The sequence below is a fragment of the Danaus plexippus genome (genome assembly GCF_018135715.1).
Source record: "Danaus plexippus chromosome 9 unlocalized genomic scaffold, MEX_DaPlex mxdp_24, whole genome shotgun sequence".
NCBI lineage: Eukaryota > Metazoa > Arthropoda > Insecta > Lepidoptera > Nymphalidae > Danaus > Danaus plexippus.
The window spans coordinates 3,303,187-3,326,208 of NW_026869847.1; the positions used below are offsets into that span (position 1 = coordinate 3,303,187).

Sequence of the window (23,022 nt, forward strand, 5' to 3'; positions counted from 1 at the left end):
TAACTATTCAGTTTTGAAATATCTTTCGATTGTACATATATACATTGTTATAGTTATAAGGTGATCTACAATACTTTAAAAGCTGAATTCATGTCTTATTAAAGCAATACAAGACTGTTGAGGTAAACGAAGGCTAATTACCATACGTACAAAAGTATCGAGTGAACAAGTGATTAACATAGCGACTTAGCGACACGTGTATTACAATGGAAAGAGCGAACAATCTCAAATAAAGAGGCCAGCGCATTTGACGCGTGCACTGTAGGGAGGCGTCAAGGTCACGAGTGACGTCACCACGCGCATCGACCTCCCAAAAAGTAATGGCAGTTGCGTGTCGCTTGTCGCTGTGTCGAAGCCGGGCTTCAACAGATAATGTTGCCACTTTTTATTTGAATATCCTAAAAATAGTTTTTAATATTTTTATATGCAACATTCACAATATTTATTCTTACTTATTTTATGATAGCATAGATTATTTTTTAAATTTGCCTGTATATTTTTTTTCACCTTTATTTATATTGTCTAACAAGAACTTATTAGGAAATTGGTTTGACAGATGAGTATAAGTTGTCTTTGCCGCAATTAGCATGTGGTGCTCATTATAATAATGAGTTGAAACTTGAAGTGTAATTTTGTAACTTCTCACACAGCATTATTTCATTAAATATTAATGCTTCATAATATTTCAACGGCAGAATTAGAATTTGTTACCAACCGGAATATATAATATTCATTGTGTTTAATTGTATTACACCCATATTTTATATTCATTTTAAAATACAGTATTCTATACTTATTATTTTGTAAGTAAAAATATTGCAGTATTGAAAATCTAGGTGTTATAACTAGATGGAGCTGCTCGTCAACACAATAACTCTACAATCACAAATTAAAAAAGATTCTTTTCCCAATACAGAATAGTGTAACTTTAGTGAGTGAAGCTAAAATATTCATTTCTATGATCTCACTTTAATTACGTATACGCTTGTAAAATGAACTAAGGTGAAAATGAAGAAATTACCGTCTTTTCATTCAAAGTAACAACATTTTTAATCACAATTACGTAATTAAGGCGGCCGCTTATCATGACCGTAATGTCAAAAAGATAGGTTTAATTTTCTTTGATCAATCGTCGGGCTTTTATAAATGAGATTGCTCCTATTTGTATAACAAAAATGGTAGCATAATTTACACTCTTAAGTCTTAGGATATTATAATATATTGTGTTATAATATTTCTGTAAGCTCAGAGCTCATGGCGGACCAACTATAGAACAAAAACTTACTTGTTAACAAAGTTCAAAATTTCGCTATCAGCTCATAGGATTAAGGAATTTGCTGGAGTTATATAGTCGACAATGAATATATGTATATAGAGATATAGTAATATAGATCTACCTTTTTATATTAATTACCCATTCGAGCTACCAGATTGAGCTGGCCACATTACGTCATATCCACACCAGTCTAGATATAAAGTTATATAATAGTGCAGACAAAACACTTTCCTTCCATTATTTCCAAACAGGATATGCGCATACTTGTCTACGCGACGCACGGCTTGCAGGATTTTATAACCAACATATATTACATCGGACTTAAGTAAAATTCCATTCTGCTGGGTAATAAAAAGGCTATTGTTCGCAGACTTTTGTCACCTTGGCTCATGAGTACTTAGCAAACCTTAGGTAATTCCACAATGCGCTTGATTAATCGCCCTCGTTTGAAACTCCACAATAGAAACTCATTAAGCTCCGGACTTACAAACTGACGAACTGTTGCCTATTTTTTCGTATTCGTTTCATATTTTCTATTCTCATTTAGCTATAGATTCATTTGCTAAAGTTTGTTAAGGCTTCTTCTTTGTTCGCATCCGCCGCCCGCGCTTCGATGGTTTTAATTTATCATAAAAATTTATATTTAGTCAATAATAAAAAATCAAAACAAATGTTAAATTGACTGAATAAATATTCTCATAGAACATGCAGTACTGTAATCTTAAAACATAAAACGAAATGTTTTACGATTTAATTATTACGAGTTATAAAATGCGAGTCGATTTATTAACTCTTATTTAAATTGCAGTCCGTGTTAACTGCGCTTCACCAACAGTTTATTCGTAAGACACAGTTCAAGCACATAAGTATCATAGCTTCAAATTACAGATGTACGTCGGGGATGAAAGTGGTCTTACATTTTAAAAAGGAAACAACTTTTACATTTCATGAACTAAATGTATTGGATTGATTTATTCATCAAATCTTTCATTTAGTTCAGAAGATAATTTTTTTAAACCTCACGACATTTATCAAGCTTGTTGTTAAATTTGTTTTGTTTTTCATATTCCGATGAGCTGTTACGTAATTATTAACAATTTTTTTTTCAATAACCCCAAGGAATCCACATCGTAATAACGAGTTTAATCTTAAAGTGATGTCGTAAATTTTCGTGACATGATTGATCATGACTCATGATCCAAACCCATCGATCATGACACATAGCTGTGGGCACATGACATGATATTTGACATTCGTTTACAGTGTTTCTTGTGTCGGTATTAATAGGTGACTACTTAATAACATAGTGTTGTATATTGCTTCATTTATTCAATGCTCACCCATCTCGGTAAGGAATAAAATGTTTTATTTAATTATATAATGTAATCGGTACATACGTATGTAATAATTAGTGTCTTAATAATTTTAATTGACTCGCTAATTCCGTATACCTGGCGGCTCCTCTCTTTACCGACATCCATGATGCTTAAATTTTCATTACTCCATTGATTCCGCAAAGGATCTGAGACTGTTCAGTATTTATTGCGCTATTACTCAAGCTAGCCTAATTAATTACTTACTTTACACCATAAGCCTCCACCGACGGATTCACTTTAATTCTTTATATGCGGGACAAAATTTTTAAATAATTCTTAAAAAAAGAATCAACAGCTCCTTATTGTGTATTCAGAGAGACAAACGTATAAAAGTCTCAATAATAATCATAAAACGTTTATTGACGAGAGATTGGTGGCAGATTTGTGAAGTCGTGTCACACAATGAGCTGTTAAAATAGTTAGTGCACGTAACAGATGACCGATAAAAGAGGTCGCACATACAAATAAAACAGTGAAGGTGAAAAACACGGCGTAGATGTATCAGATTGCCGAAAAGAATTTACGATGCTAGGAAAAGAATTATAATCAGTACATTTAAAAAACATTTCTATTCTATAAACATAGGGAAATAGGAATGCCTGGATTGTGGTTGAAAGGTCTAACCCACGGTCAGGTGATACAAAATATGAGCAGTGGCTAGAAGTCATCGATAAAATGCTGTAACATAGAGTTGCTTCGTTTAATATTTACGATTCCAAAGAACATAACGACTGGTCTAGGGGCCAATGACCGACCTTGCTTTCCAAGTTAACGTAACACAGTTGAAATTATACCATTTTGTCACGCACTGTTTGACCATTCCGGTGTTACATGATGATTAAAATAACATCATCATCCTGGCTCGAAGGCCCATATTACAACAAAATAATAATGACCCATACCAGGATTTATCTTGGTGTACGTGAGCGTAGCATACAAAAATCTACTGGGACTCCTCGAGATATTTGTTACTTTGTCTAACAACTAACTGGTCAGTATAAGCGACACCTACGTAAGTCAAGTACAAAAGGATGAGGTCATAGATGCATTGCTATTTTGTGGGTGCAGTCATTTGCGGGCGCAATTGTCGCGACAGACGGCCCGTCGGATGTTGCAATTGACAGATCACCCCACCGCACCCAAACATGTGAAGTAGATTGCTTTAGGTATTATTTAGTGAGGCAGGTATAATACACTAAATTGCTACCGTAATTTGCGGTGATAACTCCAGTTTAGGCTATATTAAAGGTTACCAATGTGTTTTGTTCTTTTTGTGTTCTTCAGAATTTGTTATATTTTTAATATTATACTAATTACGGTGTTTATATTAAAATTTAACATGCATGGAGTTTCTACATAATATATAGTTTAGACTTTAGACACTTCAATGACTTTCTTAACTTTTTAGGTCTTGAAATTTTCTTTTATTGTGTCGACGAATAAGAAAACTTTTCATGAATTTGTTATCTAATTTGAAATTAGGCGTCTAAAATATAATCTAATAAATATTGTTGATTAATTTCGAATTTAACTCGACTACCTGTTCTCTCAAAACGTTACCAAAACATGTATGAATTGCCCACTGGAAGTTTTAGTTGGGTAACTATTTAATAGTATCGTTTCCAGCCGTCTTAAAATTATAAGGTTATCAACGCGTCTGTATTTTTTATGTTTGTTACCTAATAACTTTCGACTGGGTGAAGCGATTTTTATGATTTCTTTGTTGTTTGAAAGCTGGTGTATCCTGTTTGGTCCCACTTCAGTTTAATCCAGTTCCGACAATGGCGTCCAAGGGAAAACAATATAAGTTTAGACTTATAAAAGGTGATTAGATATTAAATATTGTTTATATTTAGTTAGGTATTAAATTAGATTATAGAAAAGTAAATAAATATCGTGTTAGTTAATCTTAATTGGGTGTTTAGTAGATTTTTGTTCAGATATTTAGAATTTATTATTAGACTGGTAAGGATAAGAAATATAATAATATATTTAAGTGTAAATTAATTTTTAGCTTTGCTTTCAGTGTGCCTGTGGTGTTTTTGTTTTTGTTTTTTTTTTTTTTGAAGTCGTATTTTTTAACTTAATACAGTGTCACTAGAACTGAACTAAGGTAAATGACAAGTAAAAATTATGTAATTTAAATTCATATAAAATATATATATAAATTATTGATTCATTTTTGTTCCAAAAAAGAATACAATATTATAAAAGAAATATTATACACAAAGGATAAATTTTCTCTTAACAGCGATGTCTGCCAGAATGTTTTTGGCGCTAAACGTCTCTTGGATGTTACAATGTCAATAAATATAGATATTTTAACGACAAGCTATTTCTTTGAACTCATTAAGCGACTGCACCATAGTGATTGCAGGTTTCATTTCAGCGATACATGGTTTTTGTTGTTCAATAACTTGTCGGTATGTAAGCTTGAGGAACGCGGGCGTATGACCTCCCATGACAGGCGATCACATTATTCCAGTACGTCACTTAATCGTTATATCACCATTGATATTATCTGTTAACATTAAGAACAAGAACACAGCGTAATGTTTTAGAATAGTTTCTTTATAAATACCAGTTTTTTTGTTAGCTGAGAGAATCTTCTTTATTTACAAATTACAAGAAGGTTAAGCTTTTGATAAGGTTTGGATCTGTTAAGTCAGTAATGCCTAAAAACGGGATCTAAAATTGACAGGAATTGAAAGCAAATCTGTACTACATCGCTCACTGAATTTCTTGATCAGAACAAACAATGGCTGAAGATTTCTGTAATAATTATTGTACATATCCGAAAATGGGGATAAAATAATAAAAATAAACTATGTATTTGTTATCAAATTTTCATATATATAAATATGTAAGTTTCGAACTGACAAGTCTATTTACTCAGATGTTTAATATAAATTTATTGCAAATGAATTTTCAGTTGTAAAGAATAAATTTAAAAGAATTTATGAGCCGTAAATGAGATGCTTTTAAACCCTCGCGCATTAATTGGCAATTAGGAACGACGTGTTACATCTAAGATAGGTTACTGTTCAGGTTTTCAATAACATTACCTTTGCCGTGATACGAACTAAATAAATCCATTCCACTGACAAATTAATTATCATTTAAGATTTCCGATTAAGTCAAAAAGTTAGACTAAAACGACAATATTTTTTAATTTCTATAATGTAAACAGATATTTCATTGTTCCGCATGACCTCTCAAACCAAAAGAACGACTAATTATAGAAGCTCTCAAAATATAAATGTCACTAAATTGTCTGAATAAAAATGACACTTCTGATAAAAGTGTGAGCAACCAAAATAAATGTATTCAAGTGTCACATAAATAAATCCTGACATTTTCCGTTTGATCCCGGAGTAATCAGATAAGATATCATTCAAGCTGGATGTGGCAATAATCCAAGTTTGCCTCTCATTACGACTACTATCCTGCTACACTGGTTTCGCTACCAGTTCTTCTATAAATAATGTTTTATTTTGGACTATAAAAGATACCATGTCACAATCATCTATAAGAGAAATTAGACCTTATCGATCTAACATCTGAGTTTAAATAACGTCAAACGATATGTTAAGTTGTTCCGCAAACTATCTTGACGCACAGTGGCCCAGTCGCAAGTGGAGTGAATTTCGTAGACTGCTTGCACTTTCAATACGACTGGCTTAGAGTCGATTCATTATTGGCTCTCTCCTAATAACTTTTGCAGTGCAATAAATAAAGCAACTGGTGTCTGGGTGTGCTTTAATTTTTTATGTTATTAAGTTAATAACTTCGCCAGCTAATTGGATTTGTTACACGAGAGAAATTTACCAGATCAGTTAAACCGAAATATATTTCATTTGATAATACTAGTAATTTAAATTAAATAAAAGCCAGCTATATTACTGATATGCCATTTCCCGTTAGAGCTTATTATGAGTAAACGAATTGCCTTTTAACTATAGTATTATACAAAACCAAAATTAAATTTATGTTTGGTAGCCCAATGGCAGCTAATTGGTTCCGTTAGAAGGTTTCGCGAAGTAATTTACAAATTTGCGGCATTTCTGAGAAAATTTGTCCAAATTATAGTTTAAACGCATAATAATTTTCATCCTGAATCGTCTACTTCCCTGCTTATAGAAAATTAAGGATGTTATTTAGTGTTTAATGGATTCGAAAATTTTAAAAAAGGCTCACGTTGGGTAATGCGTGAAATATTTGATTACAGTACTGTCAATTTTATGACTAGATGCTATGGAAAACTTGAGCATACAATTAAAGTGCGAGATTGGATGATATCAATACAACGCTAACTACCACTATTGTTAGCTCAAATCAATAAAACAAGAAAAAACAAAATGCACTCAAGAGGACGAGTAAAAAATATATATATAATTATTGTTCTTCTAATATCTATAGAAAAATAAAAATATATAATAGAATTTTTCATATCCAAAATTGCAATACAAGTTTATATATTAATATATTTTTATAAAAGTATCAATACCTCCACCTATACACTTCTACATATCTACCTATTCTATGTATAAAGAATAAAGTAATATATATATATATATATATATATATATATATATATATTATGTATTCCTATTGTAACGCCGTTCTTTGTAACCGTTTTTTTTACATTCATATAAATTAAATTGCATTAAACAATTTTATATGAGTCTCGAGTTAAGTTTTTAAAATGCTGGACGCAGTTTCTGTTTCTGTAGTCAGTCTGTTAACAATTTATTTGTCGTAAAATTAGTGACTCGGCTTTTGAACGGCTTTTGAACTTAAATTTTATGTATTATATACATTGAACATGCAATATCACAAATATATATCGTTTAACATATACCATTATTGTACATTTGATTTGAACATTCTTCTGTGTCGGAGAGTTTTATACTTGACTTCGGTCTTATAAAGGTAAAATAAGATAGAGCTATAGTCGGCTGTATGCTTACTACAAGTTTTCAACGTGATGCTACATCACGTTGCAGAAGAGTTTATATTTTCTGTTAATACAATCTGCGCAGATTTATGAACGAAATACGTATAACGCTCCGTCTGTATTGTGAAGTCTGTATTGTGAAGTGGAAGTGTGAAACTTGGGATAAGCATACAGACCGCAGTCTTAGAGTTTGTATTGGTTTGTCCGTACTCATGTTTTGCTGTCATGTTTTTAATTCCGGCTTAGCTATATGTAGAAAAGTCTTCGACCAATGAATCAAGAACATTTGGAACTATGTTCAAATGTTTCATATTACTACCACGTTGACCGTTTATTTTTTAATGTAACTAATAGCTTTTGTCAAAAGTTTTTTATTGCTGGACAAATAACAAGGAATGGGTAATTTTATTTGCCTTTTAGACTGTGACGCTATGTGAATAATATAACTTTTATGTCGTTGTAAATTACGTTATGAAATCGTATAGTTAGCGGTGTATTTGGGATAGCATAAACTAAATCAACATGGTAATATTCAGATCTCTAACACCAGGCTCATATGAATACTAAGTATAATTAAATTAATTTTATGTTACCAACGTATGTTACACGGATAACCAAGAAGATTTTGTCCTTTTGAAATACAAAAAAAAGGACATTAAAGTCAGTGGATAAAAATTAGTATTTTTATTTGTTCAACTGTACCTACTCTTATATTCCTCCATATCATTACAAGTTACTATGCTGAAACGACTAGAATTATTGCTATTACAAGCTGTCGTAAGTTCATTGGACAATTTAAAAATAAGACCATTGGTTCTAAGTATAACAAGTGAACGAATGAATGGGTCTTTGTTCAACCACTTACTGCAATGTGTTTTAGAATGATATGTTAGTGCGTTTCTATTTCTGAACGAAACTGTTCTTACTTAAGGTTTTTCCTGGAGTCAAAACCGGGAATTTTTTTTTTTAAATATTAAGTGACTATTAAGTCAGATTGCCTTATCAGGCAATCTACTATCGTAGAACCGAGGTAATTATTATAATCATAATAAAATATTAATTATAAATTCTTGTAGAGTAGTCTACTTTCATATTAATTTTGACGGTTCCATGGCCACAGGTTACAGAAATATAAAGTGAAGAAATTTAAAATGTCTTAAGGTTCACATACTACGCTGGAATTTTTTTATTATTTTATTGTTTACAATTAAGTTTTATCTTTCATTGCCTTCAGTATTTATTGGGACTATAAAATCGAAATCTACTTTTGGGCTTCGACGCATTGGAATAAAATTTAATACTTGCTCAGACTCCTTAAAAAAAAAAACAAGATGCAGTTAATTAAGAAAAATATTTGTATAAAGACAAACAAAAATATAGTAAGCAATTCTGAAAAATTTCAACAAATAAGAACAAAGTTTCTAAATAATTAAATTGATGTGAGAACAATTTTTGTATGACTATAATCATGATTGATATGAGCCGGATTAAAATACCCAAGAAGAATAGAAAAAGAAAGATAAAATCTGCGTAACTAAAGCGTGACATAGTTTAAATAATTTAAATTACACAAAATACGTGTTCCACGGCGTTTGATCCCTTCGGACCGATTCCCGTTACGATACGAAGATAAAAATTTAACTTAAGAAGCCTCGAGAAGGCTGACTGCATTCCTCAGGTTGTGTTTTTCTATAGATCGTTACGTCAGGGTTCATTATCCCATTGGATCAAAATCAGGTCAAACATTTAGGTTGAGTTACACGTTACAGCCTTTCTTTTATTTTATGTTTTATATTAACCGACATTCGAACGCATTAGTGCCAAATGGGCAATTTGGCAGAGAAATCTATTATGGGGAGGCAGATTGTAACCGCAAATCGTTTTTCCTGTGCCGATATAAAGCTGTTAACGACCTACGCTAATTAAAAGCCTCAAAACTTTTTATATACGTTATCGAAAGTCAGGCATTCGTATTTAATTTGATACCAATTTTCCTTTCTATCGGGTACATATAAGTAAATAGAATTCGGAGCATCTGCCACATCCTGTTCAGGACTATTTTCGATAAACTCGAAAAATATAACATCACTTGTCACTTTATACATCGGTATTTTTTGCAAGCATCGCTCATTTTTATATACAATATTCATACGAAATAGATATACCTACTTGTTATAGATAATATAAGAAATGGAAATAAAATGTGAAACATAATTTGTATCATTCCAATCCTTTAATCTTATAAAAGACATGTAAACATGTGCACGCTTGTAACCACATAGGAAACATTAGATTCACCCTCGCATACTGACCCAATAGAAATAGGAATGGTCTAAAAAGGAAATCCTACTTGCGCAAGCGCAAGTGATATGAGTGCGCGTACAACAGCCATTCCAATTATTCTATGAATATAATTATCGAAAAAGTATATGGGCCAACTTCCCTCTCTACCGATATAATAAAAATATTTAATTTTATAAAAAAACAATAAAATATTGATACGTATATTATTTAACAGTTTATTCACATGTAGATTACACGATATTTATGACCTAAGCCTATACAAAAAATGCCTCCTCAAAATTATTACAAATTTAAAAACGATTACAACCCACATGCCTTTCGAGATACTACTCCCAACAACGAGTCTCCGTGACAAATTAAACTTACGCCTGTAATCGCTTTAACTGGTATAAAAAATGAGTGTACTACAATGCCCGCTAAATAAATATAGGGGCATAAATCAACTGCCTTCGTAATTATACAGACGATGTGCGTTTTTATTCCTGCGTATTGATTTACGACAGATTAACAATTCAGTTTAGTTTTATCGTGGGTGTGATGTAGGAGACCATGATCAAAGGTTGCCCTGGCCTTAGAACGCGTTAATTGCACACCGAGACTTGTCAATAATAAAATTTACAATATGAATAAGAATTCTTACGACCACAAGAGATGAACCTTTATCAACTGGGTTTATATGTTGCTCTAATGGAGTAAAGTTATATGGTACCAATTTCATGAGTTCAGCAAATTATAAGATAGAAACATTTTTAAGAAAAATATTTCACATGAAAGACTCGAAGTGAGTTATAGTTTTTATATCGAATATTATACAAAACACGTAATTTCCTTCTTCAGATATAGAACGAAGATTACCTAAAATAAAAACATCATAAATAATCACATTAAAACTCGCAACGATTTAAATATCGTCATGCCATATCAGAACATTAATTATTAAACTTTTGTATAACTTAACGGCCCAATTTATTGGTCGGAATAATGCCGTCCCAAAAAAGGTGGTTTAATGATCACGTTTATGAAATATCAAAATACAGTATCCTCGAAGCAGGCATTGACCCCTAAACTCAATATACTAATCGAATATGTCTGATAATACGTTTGGAGGTCAGAATGTGTATGCGATGGGAGCGTTGGACTTCAATAAGATTCGGACAATGTCAACGAAAATTGACTTTAATATTGATTTGTTTGAGCGCACGGTTAACTTGGCAATAACTTTTTGAAGTCTGTTACGACTGTTTGTTGTCGTGGCTAACGAATGAGAAAATGTTTTGCGGACTGCCCACAAAAAGACCTAAAGGTTTATGTTGCATTGTCCCGCTACAGAAGTTTTCAAGCTCATCTAGTCTTTTGTACCTCTGAAGACCCATAATAAACCCGTGTGAGCCTATTCAACGGCCTGACCAAAGTTATCCGGTAGGAGACCACACGGAATCCCTTTCTTTTCCTTTTTAAGATATGAAAATATATATGGCTCTTGAGCAACGAGTTGTTTTAAATGTTTAAAGAGCTAGCACAGCCAAGCGTCGCTAGTAGTTGGAACTAATTCAAGTATAACGTATTTGTGGACATTAATTAGGATTATTTTGATTATAAAAATGCATACCAATTTATATCTATAGATCTAACGATAACGCTTATATACTGTTAACATTGGAAGTAAGAAGTATATAAGAAAAAAGTATACAAGAAAGTATATAAGAAGTATATAAGTATTACTCGTTTCGAAGTTTCTAAAATAGAAGTCCCACCTTGGATAATACATATATTTGCCAGATAACATTTTTAGTTATTTTATACATATTTAAAGTTACATACACACACTTTAAAATATTTAGTTTCATTTATAATTTTTACAATAAATTTATGTTTTTATTAGCTACTAAAATATTATTATTTTTTTTAACTAAATTACACGTAAAGGTGACTTTTAATTAAATAATCTAAACTTGAAAGGGACATTCGTAAATCGGCATCAAGTCTTGTGTTGGTGTAAAGAAAACAAAAATACAAACTTGATTACTCTTTCACAATTTATATTTATCGATTTTTCAATTAAGGCAATCTAAGAAATCTTAAAAATTTATGTTAATTAATTAGTTATTATCTGTTGTCCTTAATTTAATTCTAGGTAAGAACTGAATGAGTCGAGTTTATTAGACTTTAGCCTTTCGTTGTCATATTTACGAAATGTTCATAGGAATATTATTTGTAAAGGGTTATTTATAGAAAAGAAACACTTAACGTTAAACGCAGAATGTACCGGCTCTCCCCTAAGTGTTTCTGGTAATGATTCGGGCGCCGGCGGAAGTACAAACTGTCATCCCGGACGACCACCTCAGATGAACAAACGCTGTGTTGTTTGAACAACTCTTAGTCGTCTCGTTCATACAAGGTACCAGAACCAAAATCATCGGGGTAATGTGCTGTGCATGTGTACATGTGGTCCAATATAGATACGAAATACCTAAAGCGGAGAACACATCTTTTATGCTAAATAAAAACTATTCATTGATGAATTAATAAAAATAATGTTTACGCAATCATAATGGCAAAAAAATATATAGATATGTGTTTTTAAAGTGTAATTTAAATACGAACGGTGACTATTTTCGTTGTAGCATTTCACGCAAAATTTGCAACAAAAGGTGACGTGTTTTAACATAATATAAATTAGACAGCACAGTCATTCAAACTTTACGAAATTCTGATGGCAGTGACGCCAAAGGATTAATAACTCTTCAGCGTCACCGCTGTCACTCCGACAACTATTAACCAAAAATAAAGATAAATTTTAGTGCTTTCACTAAATTTAAAATTTGCAAGTAATTTTTGTCAATTCTGACAGTGTTGTTTTTCACTTCAAAGATGTGTGGCTTACAAGGTATGTTAATATACATTGTCAGTAATAAAGCTCTTGTTTTTTTTTTGGTAGATATATTTTTTGTACCACGTTTGGTGCAAACGAGCGTAGGCTTGATGTTAAGCGGTCAGATAAGGTACAGGAGTCTGCAATACCAGGGATATCACTTGGAATATTAGCCTTTTAATACCTTTAATAAACACAAATAAACATTTATTTGTCGAAAACATTATGAATTTATAACTAGATATAATCGTCTTTACTTGACTTTATTATGTAAGTATTTAGGGGAAAAAATCTAGAATAACTGAACGCTTTTTTGGAAAAATATATCATACTTAAAAAATGTTTGCATTATTACCACACAAATTTTCATTGAAATACTAAGTAAGTAATATTACTTCAGTATTAAAGATCAATGAAAGAAATCAAAAAGTTTCTTTGATACAGAAATTATAAAATAACAGTGAAGTGTTATAAAGAAAATTGTAATAAGAAATTATTGCATAGGTCGATGACGTGATGAAATATTCTCATTCAAGATTCCAGTAAGATTTTAGTGAGAGCGGTGCGTGACGCCTTCATAACGTACGAGTTCTGACAACCTTGAGTTTGTTTCACATGTAGTAAAGTCTATAGTGTATACGATATGCGTCGAGTTGACTAGTTCGCCAGTCGACGGAGCGCTGCACGCCCTCACTACGGCCGCTATTATTAAATGAGTTCATTGGAACATCTATTTGCGCAATTTGTAGCATCGCACCTAAAGCATTCCGATGACCTTACTCTGGCTAAGAGCGTGCATTTATTTGTTGCTTTGCCGCTCGGTCTCACTTTTTATAGTGAAAATGATAGTAATAAAGTTCTACCTAACAAGTTTTTACTTTTAATTAAGTATCAAGTCTGCTGTGAGAATTTATATCACACGTTGTCGAAATATTTACGACAATTGTTTCGGATCTAAAGTATATAGTGTCGAACGGTTGTCATGACTAAAACTTATTAATAGACTACTGACTAAGTGACTTGAACACCATAAGAAAGTGTGCATAGCGCATGCGCTTTCCATGTTTTCGCACGCGTTATTCTGTGTTCATTCACTGCGCATGTAACTCGTCTCGTCGTATGTCGCACGGCCACGTTTAAGTAAATTCAAGCTAGAAGTCGGCGTCGCTTCGTTGGACACGAAGATTTTAAAGTCAAATTTGAAATGAAAATATTGTCGGTAAATGCGTCCGTCGAGGCGCGAATGTAACGCGAGGTGGTGTATGGCGCGCGGCGCGAGGCGTGCGGCGTGCGGCGTGCGGCGAGCGGCGAGCGGCGGAGGCGACTCGTGAGTTGTGAGTGTGCGCGAGTGCGCGTGTGGTAGTGAGGCCGGGTAAGTCGCGGCGCGCCCCGTCAGTCGGCGGCAGCGAGTCACGCGCGTCGTCTCGTACAACTCTCCCGACACAGTCGCTGTACTTTTATCCGCACACCTGCTATCGTTCAGGCTTCGTCGACTCTCACGCTTTCGAGCGTGGAAGTCGCTTCGACCTCGCGGCTCGGTTTCGGTTATCGGCGATTTCACCTCGCGCCACAACAAACGGGGATAGATTGGTGCTGGTGCAAGCCGTGACTGCAGCGGACCCACCGGACGCCTACTGTGACAGTGATATCGTGATTTTCCTATTAGTGCGGATGTGCAGTGATGGATGAATAAGACAAAAGCGCGAGTGCACGCGCCAACCACAATCTTTTTCTCTTCGAGTGCGACGGGGGATCGTCAAAATTGAGCCCAAACTGTATCTAGGTTGGTATCTTTTGATCAGGAATACCGGCGCGGTGAGAGCGCTGGCTGCTGGCAGAGCGTTCGCTGAATATTTATAGCATACAAGTAGCAAAGTGTCGTCCGTGTGTCGACAGAGACGGCCCCTTAGCGCGGCAACGAACGCGCCGACGAACCCGCGTGCCGGCCAACGCTCAGCTGATCTCTTGGCCTATAAAACAAATTTCACCACTGTTGACAAACTTACTTACTATATTCCGTTGCATTCTGATTGATGTATTTGGACCGTTTATTTTGTAACTGCTATTGTTGTAGTCTGAGAAGTAGGTAGTAACTAGAAATGAGTAACTTTTTAAGTGAAATTTATATAATAATAAATTTTCATTAAGACAAGAAAGTTATGAAATTGATCGGTCTTTTGCCGACATTACTTACATGCGATGTGGATAACCTATTTAAAACGGCAACTGCTGTGATAACACCGCAACGTTATTTTAATACTCACCATTGAAATAAATCTTTATTAGTAACAGTACTATTTTATACGTACTAATGTTTATATAAATTAGAGTTTTATATCAGCAATTGATTCTGACGCCATATTCAAGCTAAATTGATGTTAACTTATATAGTTCATACGTACATGTGCATATATAATCGCGTGTAATATTTTTGTTGCAAAACAAGTAAGTTGTGAAGTTAGCTGAGTCAGGTCAACAACATGCGACTGTAAACAGCTTAACGTTAGCTGCTGTGCAAATTGAATTAGAGCCGCTCAAGTCCAATAAACTAGCTAGTATTAGAAATAATTCCAATATTACATAACAAGCTGCATACATCCAGACTTTCAAACCGCACATCCATGTTTAATTGATAATTTTTCTTAAGATAATAAGTATTAAAGGTAATAATGTTAAAATAATCTTATGTATTTCTTGGCAATATTACGCATGTTGGAGCCGACTAGATGTGAAAGTAATCTGTTGACAGGTTCACTGTTGACTTGTCGACATCTGTGATTATAATGATTCGTAACTCTGTCCTAACTCATGTACTATTCTTACAGTATATAAAGCCCTTTTCTCATAAGTGTATACAAAAACTATTGCCATAAATTGTATCCAATTAAAAAGAATACATAAAAAAAATATGAATTCAATCGACTTTGTTATTGCTCTAACATTACAGCTAAAAATAATGTTACATCTCGTTTTGTAAAAAGAAAACCAATAAATTTGAATAATTTTTTAACTACAGTGTCATTACTAATATAATTATGACGTCCACCATTGAGCGGTATTGCTGGTTTTATATCAACGAGGGCTAAATTATACGTTCAGAAAAGTGCAGTTGGTAACCATAATTTTTATTGTTCGTGTAATGTCTCGAATGTGACCGAAGTTACACGCTCGGTGATTTAAATCACTGGCTAACAATTATGTGAACATACCTTGACGATATATAAGATTAATTATTCACTTACAATTTGAAAGCAAACAGGGACCATAACGTCTTAATAAAACCTAAAGAGAAAATAGACCCGAAACTGTTCCCTTATTTTACCAGACAATCATAGTACATTCAACTTGAACAATAAATTTTGAGCTAACCTTTACAACCAACATTCATGTGGCCAGTTAAAATTATAATGTTGGCCGTGATTCAAAGAATAGTAAAAAAATGTGCCAATTTTTAAATCCAGGACAAGGCTGTGCCCTCAATCTGCACATGGAACAAATAAGATGACTTTAAAGTTTATACGAAGCGTTCCACCGGAACTTCTTATTGTGTATGATAGTACAATAATAGTTTCCCTGAAACCCGAGCTCTGTCTGCAAATAAGCTCTTTATATGAAAATGCTTCATATATACATGTGTGTGTGTTGCGAAGTATGTTACAGGAGTTTTATTTTTTCGTTGCCTAGTTTATAATATGTGGCCTGCTTTAAAACTGGCTGAAAACAGTTCAAAATTTATAAAGCGAACAACTTTAACGTTTTAATCCTTTTACTTTATTTGCAGACTCGAAATGATGTGGAAATATTTTTGGGTGAAATTTTTTAGTGAAATTAATAACTAGATATTGTAACAAAACCATTAAATAGCTGAATTATTATTATTACATTATTTTAATGTGAGGTAATTTTAAATAGTTATCACAGTATCTGTGAAGTACGTGACAGACGTTAAAAAAAATATTTTTTCAAGGTTGAATGTAACTTAAGACATTTCCGAACATAACCCGATCGCGGGGTGACGTAAGCGTGATTTTCCTCCACATACAAACCGGTTGTTTTAGAACATGTATTATATTAAAAAAAAAAAAACTTAATATTAATTCTCAAGTATATTGCACCGACATTCATTATCACTTGAGGCGTTGCTGTGTCAATAGAGCCGACGCGATTGCAGGTGGCATGCGTTCATTCACCCCGTTGTCACAGATATTTGGCTACCATACATTACACGCTAAAGATAACGGGTCCGGGCTCCGGGAACGGGGACATGCCCAAAATGTCCAGCATATGATAGAACAGGTCTAGAGTTTAGTTTTAACCGTTGTAGGTTTGTTGGCAATTTTGTTAGTTTTCACTTAGCACATAGACCTCAATATTAAACGTACAGATTTAAGAGTTTTGAGCTGTTCGAAACCGGTAGTTCGAGACTCGTTTTGGTACCAGAGACTTGACTTTATAATTTGATATGGATACTGTTAGAATACTTATTACACGCATGTTTCGTTTTTCGGTTTATTAAATACATGTTGTAGAAGTAAACACACTACAAATATATTTATGTTATTGTCAAAAACTTCAAAATCAAATTACGTGATAATGATAATAATTATGAAATGTATAATATTGTTAATTGACAGAGCCCTTTCATTTAATCTGTTAAATGGTCTAACATATGTATTTGCTACGAGGATGCTTACTCACTATAAACAAACGGGTTTAAAATGCGATCGGTCAATCACACGAGGTTAAAATTCGGGCCCGCAGATAAAAAAACCGGGCGATTCAGGCCTTACACGCGTCGAGCGGGACAAAACTTAAGTGGGACGCCAGGTTATTTCTGGGTACGATTTAGGGCGACCCGTTAACGGCTTCGAGATGGGAAGACTTACAAATTGTAACATTGTCAAGCAGCCCTTGAGGGTAGGCTAGGAATTATTTTTCTAATGATTTACAATACCTGAATATTAATACATATGTCAATAGCATGGATGATATAATTATTAACTTGTTATGAAGTATAAAAAATGGGCGATAAATTAAAAAACATGACTGTAATATTAATAAATTTAATTCAACGTATTCAATTATTTGGAGAAATATAATACTTAACAAATATAGTTAATAAAAAAATAGGCAATTACATAGGATCCACTCTTATTTTTGATAAAAAAAATATATGTATTTATACTTAAAAAGACACTTGATGCAATCATTATAAATTATATAATCTATAAGATTATATTAACTTTATTATATATATAACATAATAATACAATAAACACATCCGAAATAAATATTTGTTACCGCTAGAAACATTAGAGATAAATATTAAAATTATTTTCTCGGAAACATGACGAGACATATAATCCAGCTAATATATTCCTGTTAGAACCTCCACAGTATCCAATAAAATACATGATCTGATGTCTTAAAGCAGAACAGGAAATGTTAGGGACCACCCACATTCTGCGTATCGTAAAAAAATAGTTCCGTGGGTACCCAATTAGAGACATCGCTGATTAAAAACTGCGCGTCTTAAATTATTTCAACGCATGACATCTTTATAAAAGTTATGATAGACGAGAAAAATTATATAAATTAATGTGAAAACAACGTCTGACATCTGGTCCGGCTAGTTCTTACCAAGCACTGACTCGTCGCTCTCGGAATGTGCATTTACACATAGTTTTGATGTTTCTTTTCTATCAATTTCATATTTAACGTAATACTTCGCAAGTAAATATATTAAAGAAATTTTTAAATTATATATAGAATAGATAATTTGAACCCTCTTTGACGGAATATGTAAATTGCTATCCCAATATATCTATACCCTATGTAAGAGTTGCCTAAAATCTTTATGTAACTTTAAATATTAAAAAATTCGTTATAGGAATTAGTTCAATTACCTATTTTTATTATAGTATTAATGGAAAAAATAATCTGTTATTACTGGTCATAAGAACAAAGAATAGATCTACAATAATTTTTTTAAGTTATAAACTTAAAATTCCAAAACGCGACTAAATTTTCAAACTATTCATAAAATACAAAGAAGCGAAAAAGTTCCTATAATGATTGAAAAAAATGAATGGACTAATAAATAAATGAGGTTGCAAAAACAGGTCCAACATTTTTTAAACCTATATTAAACTATTCTTTAATGATATAATACGTCGCATTTATTAAAATAAAATAGCTGCCACATTTGGTACCTCAGTGTATAACCATATTCTAAACAACTGCAAAGATCCAAATCTCGATCCTCGGAACATTGTTATTCATCATCAGCACCAATGACGACTAGGACCTGACAAATACATTCAAGTATCTTTCTCGACGTTGAATAAATTAATTTTTTTCTACCGATCCCGATCACTAGTTACGCTGGTATTTATGTACTGGATATGATAATTCGGTTATGTAATCGACAATTATTCTGTATCATTACAAATCGTAATAACACTGTTTAATTACGGGCAATTTGGTTATAATAAACCAGTTTTTGTGGGACATTAGTATTTTGGATACACGAAAAACAACAGGTCGGATCTTAATTCCTAACAGGATAGCTATTTATTGGCTGCTATGTAACTATGGTAATGATATATTTTTTAAATTGTTAGTTTGAATAGACGAAGAAAAAGTCGATAACGCGTTCGAGCACTTTCAAATCAAGCTGTCTCAGTCGTGTGCATTCCACAACTCGCTCACCCACAGTACGAGACCGGTCTTCGTATTGTATGGAACTGTATTAAACGGTCAAGTTGTGTAGTCGATGGCCGTGGTAATATTTGAAACTGGTTCTGGTGTATTTTAGCTGGTTGGGTTATAGCTAGCGAGGTGCGGTTTCAAGGTGAATCGCCGCGGTCAACACACGCTCTTTTCGATCGAATGCCTAGACCAAACACTGCCTCGTGCTCTAACTATAAATATATATGTAAAACAAAGCCATTATATCCTCGCTTTGACCCCAACTATTTAGGTTTTCAGTGTCGGAATGGTTGTGTTTCATTAATGATAGAAATAATATTTTTATATCTAGGTCAGTAGCCTTGGTATGGTCTACAGTAACTTAACAGTGACAGTTTTAATATTTTTCATTCATAAATTGTCATCGATAGGATATATATCCGATGATACCCGAATTAAAAAAAATTTAAACTACCGGTAGATAGACAATGAAAACTAATGCTAAATGAGTGTATCTGAGAAAATTTGAAATTCCGAGCAATAAATTACCCTCGTAATTCTTATTGTTAAATTTACAACATATGTTTAAATAAAAATTTCTAGGCCGTGGTAATGTTTATCTAACACAATTATACAAAATTCGCGTCTAATCATTTGTGAGCTTATATTTCATTGGCAGTAGGTACATTACAAACCCACTATTTGCGAGGTAGGTAGTCGTCTACTAATTCGTAAATGGCCGGAAGTGATGCAGCGAAGCAATTACATTAAAACATTACATGTTCAATTTGCTTTGTAAGAAGCATATCGTGTATTATGAATTAAAAAAAAATACATGTATCCAAATAATTTCATTCACTTATGGCGTAATATTGTAAAATAAGCCACAGAAAAAGGTTTTGTTTCGTAAAGATACAAAAAGCGTTATAACACCAAAAGTATCAAAACGATCGTAGAGCTCGACTTAATAAAGCAACCGAAAATCTTTAAACAAACAAGCAAAGATTTATAGCTATTATGACCGGAACACGCGGGTTAAAGTTCCCATTAATAAACACTTTTTTGTTTATCTGTTACTATGACTTTGTTAAACACGGAGCTAGTTCAGTGTGAAAAAAGATGGCGTGGGTTGTGCAAATCACGCCCATAGAAATTTAACATGCCTCGGTATTCAAGCTATGTCGAAACAAGATTCGGTATTTATATTAAATTTAGTATTATTAAAACGTTTCAATTGTTAATATTCAACATTTGACTTCAAACGGTTATTATTTAATCTTTCGTTTAAACTGGTTTTATTTTTAATATAAAACGCGCTCCTCGGTGACATTGTGCTCGCACGTGCGTACTTGTCAACATCATTGAGCTTTTATGTCGGCATTAGTTTTTTTCAATACAGTTTAAATCTAACCCTAAGATCCATGTCAAGCTCGCACAATGAGTCGGCCGTTGACCGAAAAAAAAAAAACATATAAAAGGTTTTAAATTTAACTAAACTGGTACGACCGTGCTTCGTATTGTAAGGCGCGAATTGAGTTTTTTTACCGCGCTTTTAACAAGCCAAATGATGTCTCTTCAGCAAAATTATTATTATGGCATTGCTTGTTATAATTGGCGAAGCAAAAGATGGCACGGCGTCATTCTTATTCAATTTATAATCAAACAAGTCTTTTATTTGTCCTCTACATGTCGGTAACTAATTTTCAAGTTTAAGGCTATGGATATAGTGCTAAAGTTTTCCGCATCCTCATCTCCTCTTATCATCGGGGTGTTTGAACTTTGTACAAATAAAGGCCGGGCCACACTATATTAGGACAAAAAAAATTGTCAGTGTGATATAACAAATATAAATTTTCTTGTTAAAATCTTAAGTAAACTTTTAAGTGCATCAACTAAGAATCTAAAAATTATGATTATCTTATCGAACGAAGCTATTTTTCTTTAAATAATTCACTAACTATTACTATATAAAATAATAAAGACTACTTTAAGGTTAAGTGTGTAACTCGCCTAAAATACCTGCTAATTCCAAGAAAAGGATTATAAAACCTTTATTATTTTTACATCGAAATATCGATTGCTATCATTGATTGGGGATATCCACATAGTATATACATGAGCACATAGTATATGCATAAAATATGTTATGCTTATGTGTATGTTGAAGCACAAACGTTCAAAGCTCCATAGTTCAAGACTCGAGTTGCGCAAACGCATTGACAATGGTAAATGCTTCGACCCACTTGCCCATTGTAGCGGCAGATGTGAAATACGGCCAAGGTGATTTCAGACCATTATGCATTAAAAAATCTTGTAAAAACAATACTGAAATTCAATTTTAATACTTTTGGATCTGCCAACAATAAGAACAACATCTGTTTTTTGTTTGGATTGTGATTAGAAAATATTTAATCGGCTTAGTTTTCGTAATAAATTCTGTTGATCTAATAACAAAAATGAAACGTCTTTGTCTGTGTCGCTTATAAGATAAACCAGATAACCATTGTCGCGATGTTTAAATAGTAATAAAAATATATGAATATATTATTATTAACATAACCAAAAAAAACAGAGACACGTGTAAAGCGTACATCTTAGCAACCGAATGGTATCGATCGCTGTGAACTAGCCAGCCTCCTACCTCAACTAAGAACGATAAATATTTAATACGTATCGTACATTGCTGGGTTTGTGTGGTACGTGTTATTATAGCCCGTACTTATCATGGCATAGACATAGATGCGGCAATACCTTCGTTGTTATGTAACAACATTCACTATTCTACATTTACATTACGTGGATGTGTGTTTGTGTGCGGGCGTGTGTTTGTGTGTTGCTGTTGTGAGCGGAAATAATTCCCCATACAATACATAAACGTTAAGAAGGAAAGATCAAGGTAGAATATAAAAAGGATTTCAGTGCTTATTTAGAATAATACATTTAACTTGATTGCGAAATTCACTTTAAGACAACAGTAATTAAGATTTAATTATACTATAATTGCGACCTCCTAAATACATTTCCCTTTTGGTCAGCCAATAGAGGGCTAGATAAAATCAAACCTTAATTCAAATAGGCTTCGTTTCATATAATTAACTCGGCGGTCGACAACAGCGAAACTGGCCGTCCAATTAATTAGAATTAAGAGGAAATTGCTACAGAACAATTCTTTATTAGTCCCAAATTGAAAACAAATTACGTCTTTGGTTAATTCAACTTCTATTAAAATTATAGAAGTATGACTTTGTAAATATATATTGTTACGTGTATCTGAACCCTTAAGATGACTTAAGAGAAATGTGTAAATAGTATCAGATATGAATAGATTGTTAAATTTATCTCATCTTATAAATATGGTAGGTATTGATCTCCGGGGGAGGGGGAGGGCGTTGCTAGCCGTTTGGGCAGGATGCGTGAGGTCAAGGGCGGGTCTCATTCAGCCCACACGTGCACAGAGTAAATATAGTATTACGTTGTACCACCTCTAGAGATTACGTAAAATATGTGATGGCTAAGTCTTCAGATCTATCAAAAAAAAAAATGTGTA

The 23,022-nt window shown here is 33.1% G+C and overlaps 1 protein-coding gene across 4 annotated transcripts in view; it reads left to right on the top strand.

The window, feature by feature from the left end:
- The window catches only part of LOC116767336 (ecdysone receptor), a 113,749-nt gene that overhangs the window by 12,826 nt on the left and 77,901 nt on the right, over nucleotides 1–23,022 (top strand). For 2 of the 4 annotated variants that reach the window (XM_061527313.1, XM_061527314.1), the window contains exon 1: nucleotides 14,085–14,568. The exons of 1 other annotated variant lie outside the window; for it this stretch is intronic. The gene's annotated coding sequence lies outside the window, so the exon portion shown is untranslated. Of the gene's footprint in view, nucleotides 1–14,084; nucleotides 14,569–23,022 lie in introns of those variants that run through there. One more of the 4 variants, XM_032657611.2, reaches the window with a different exon arrangement.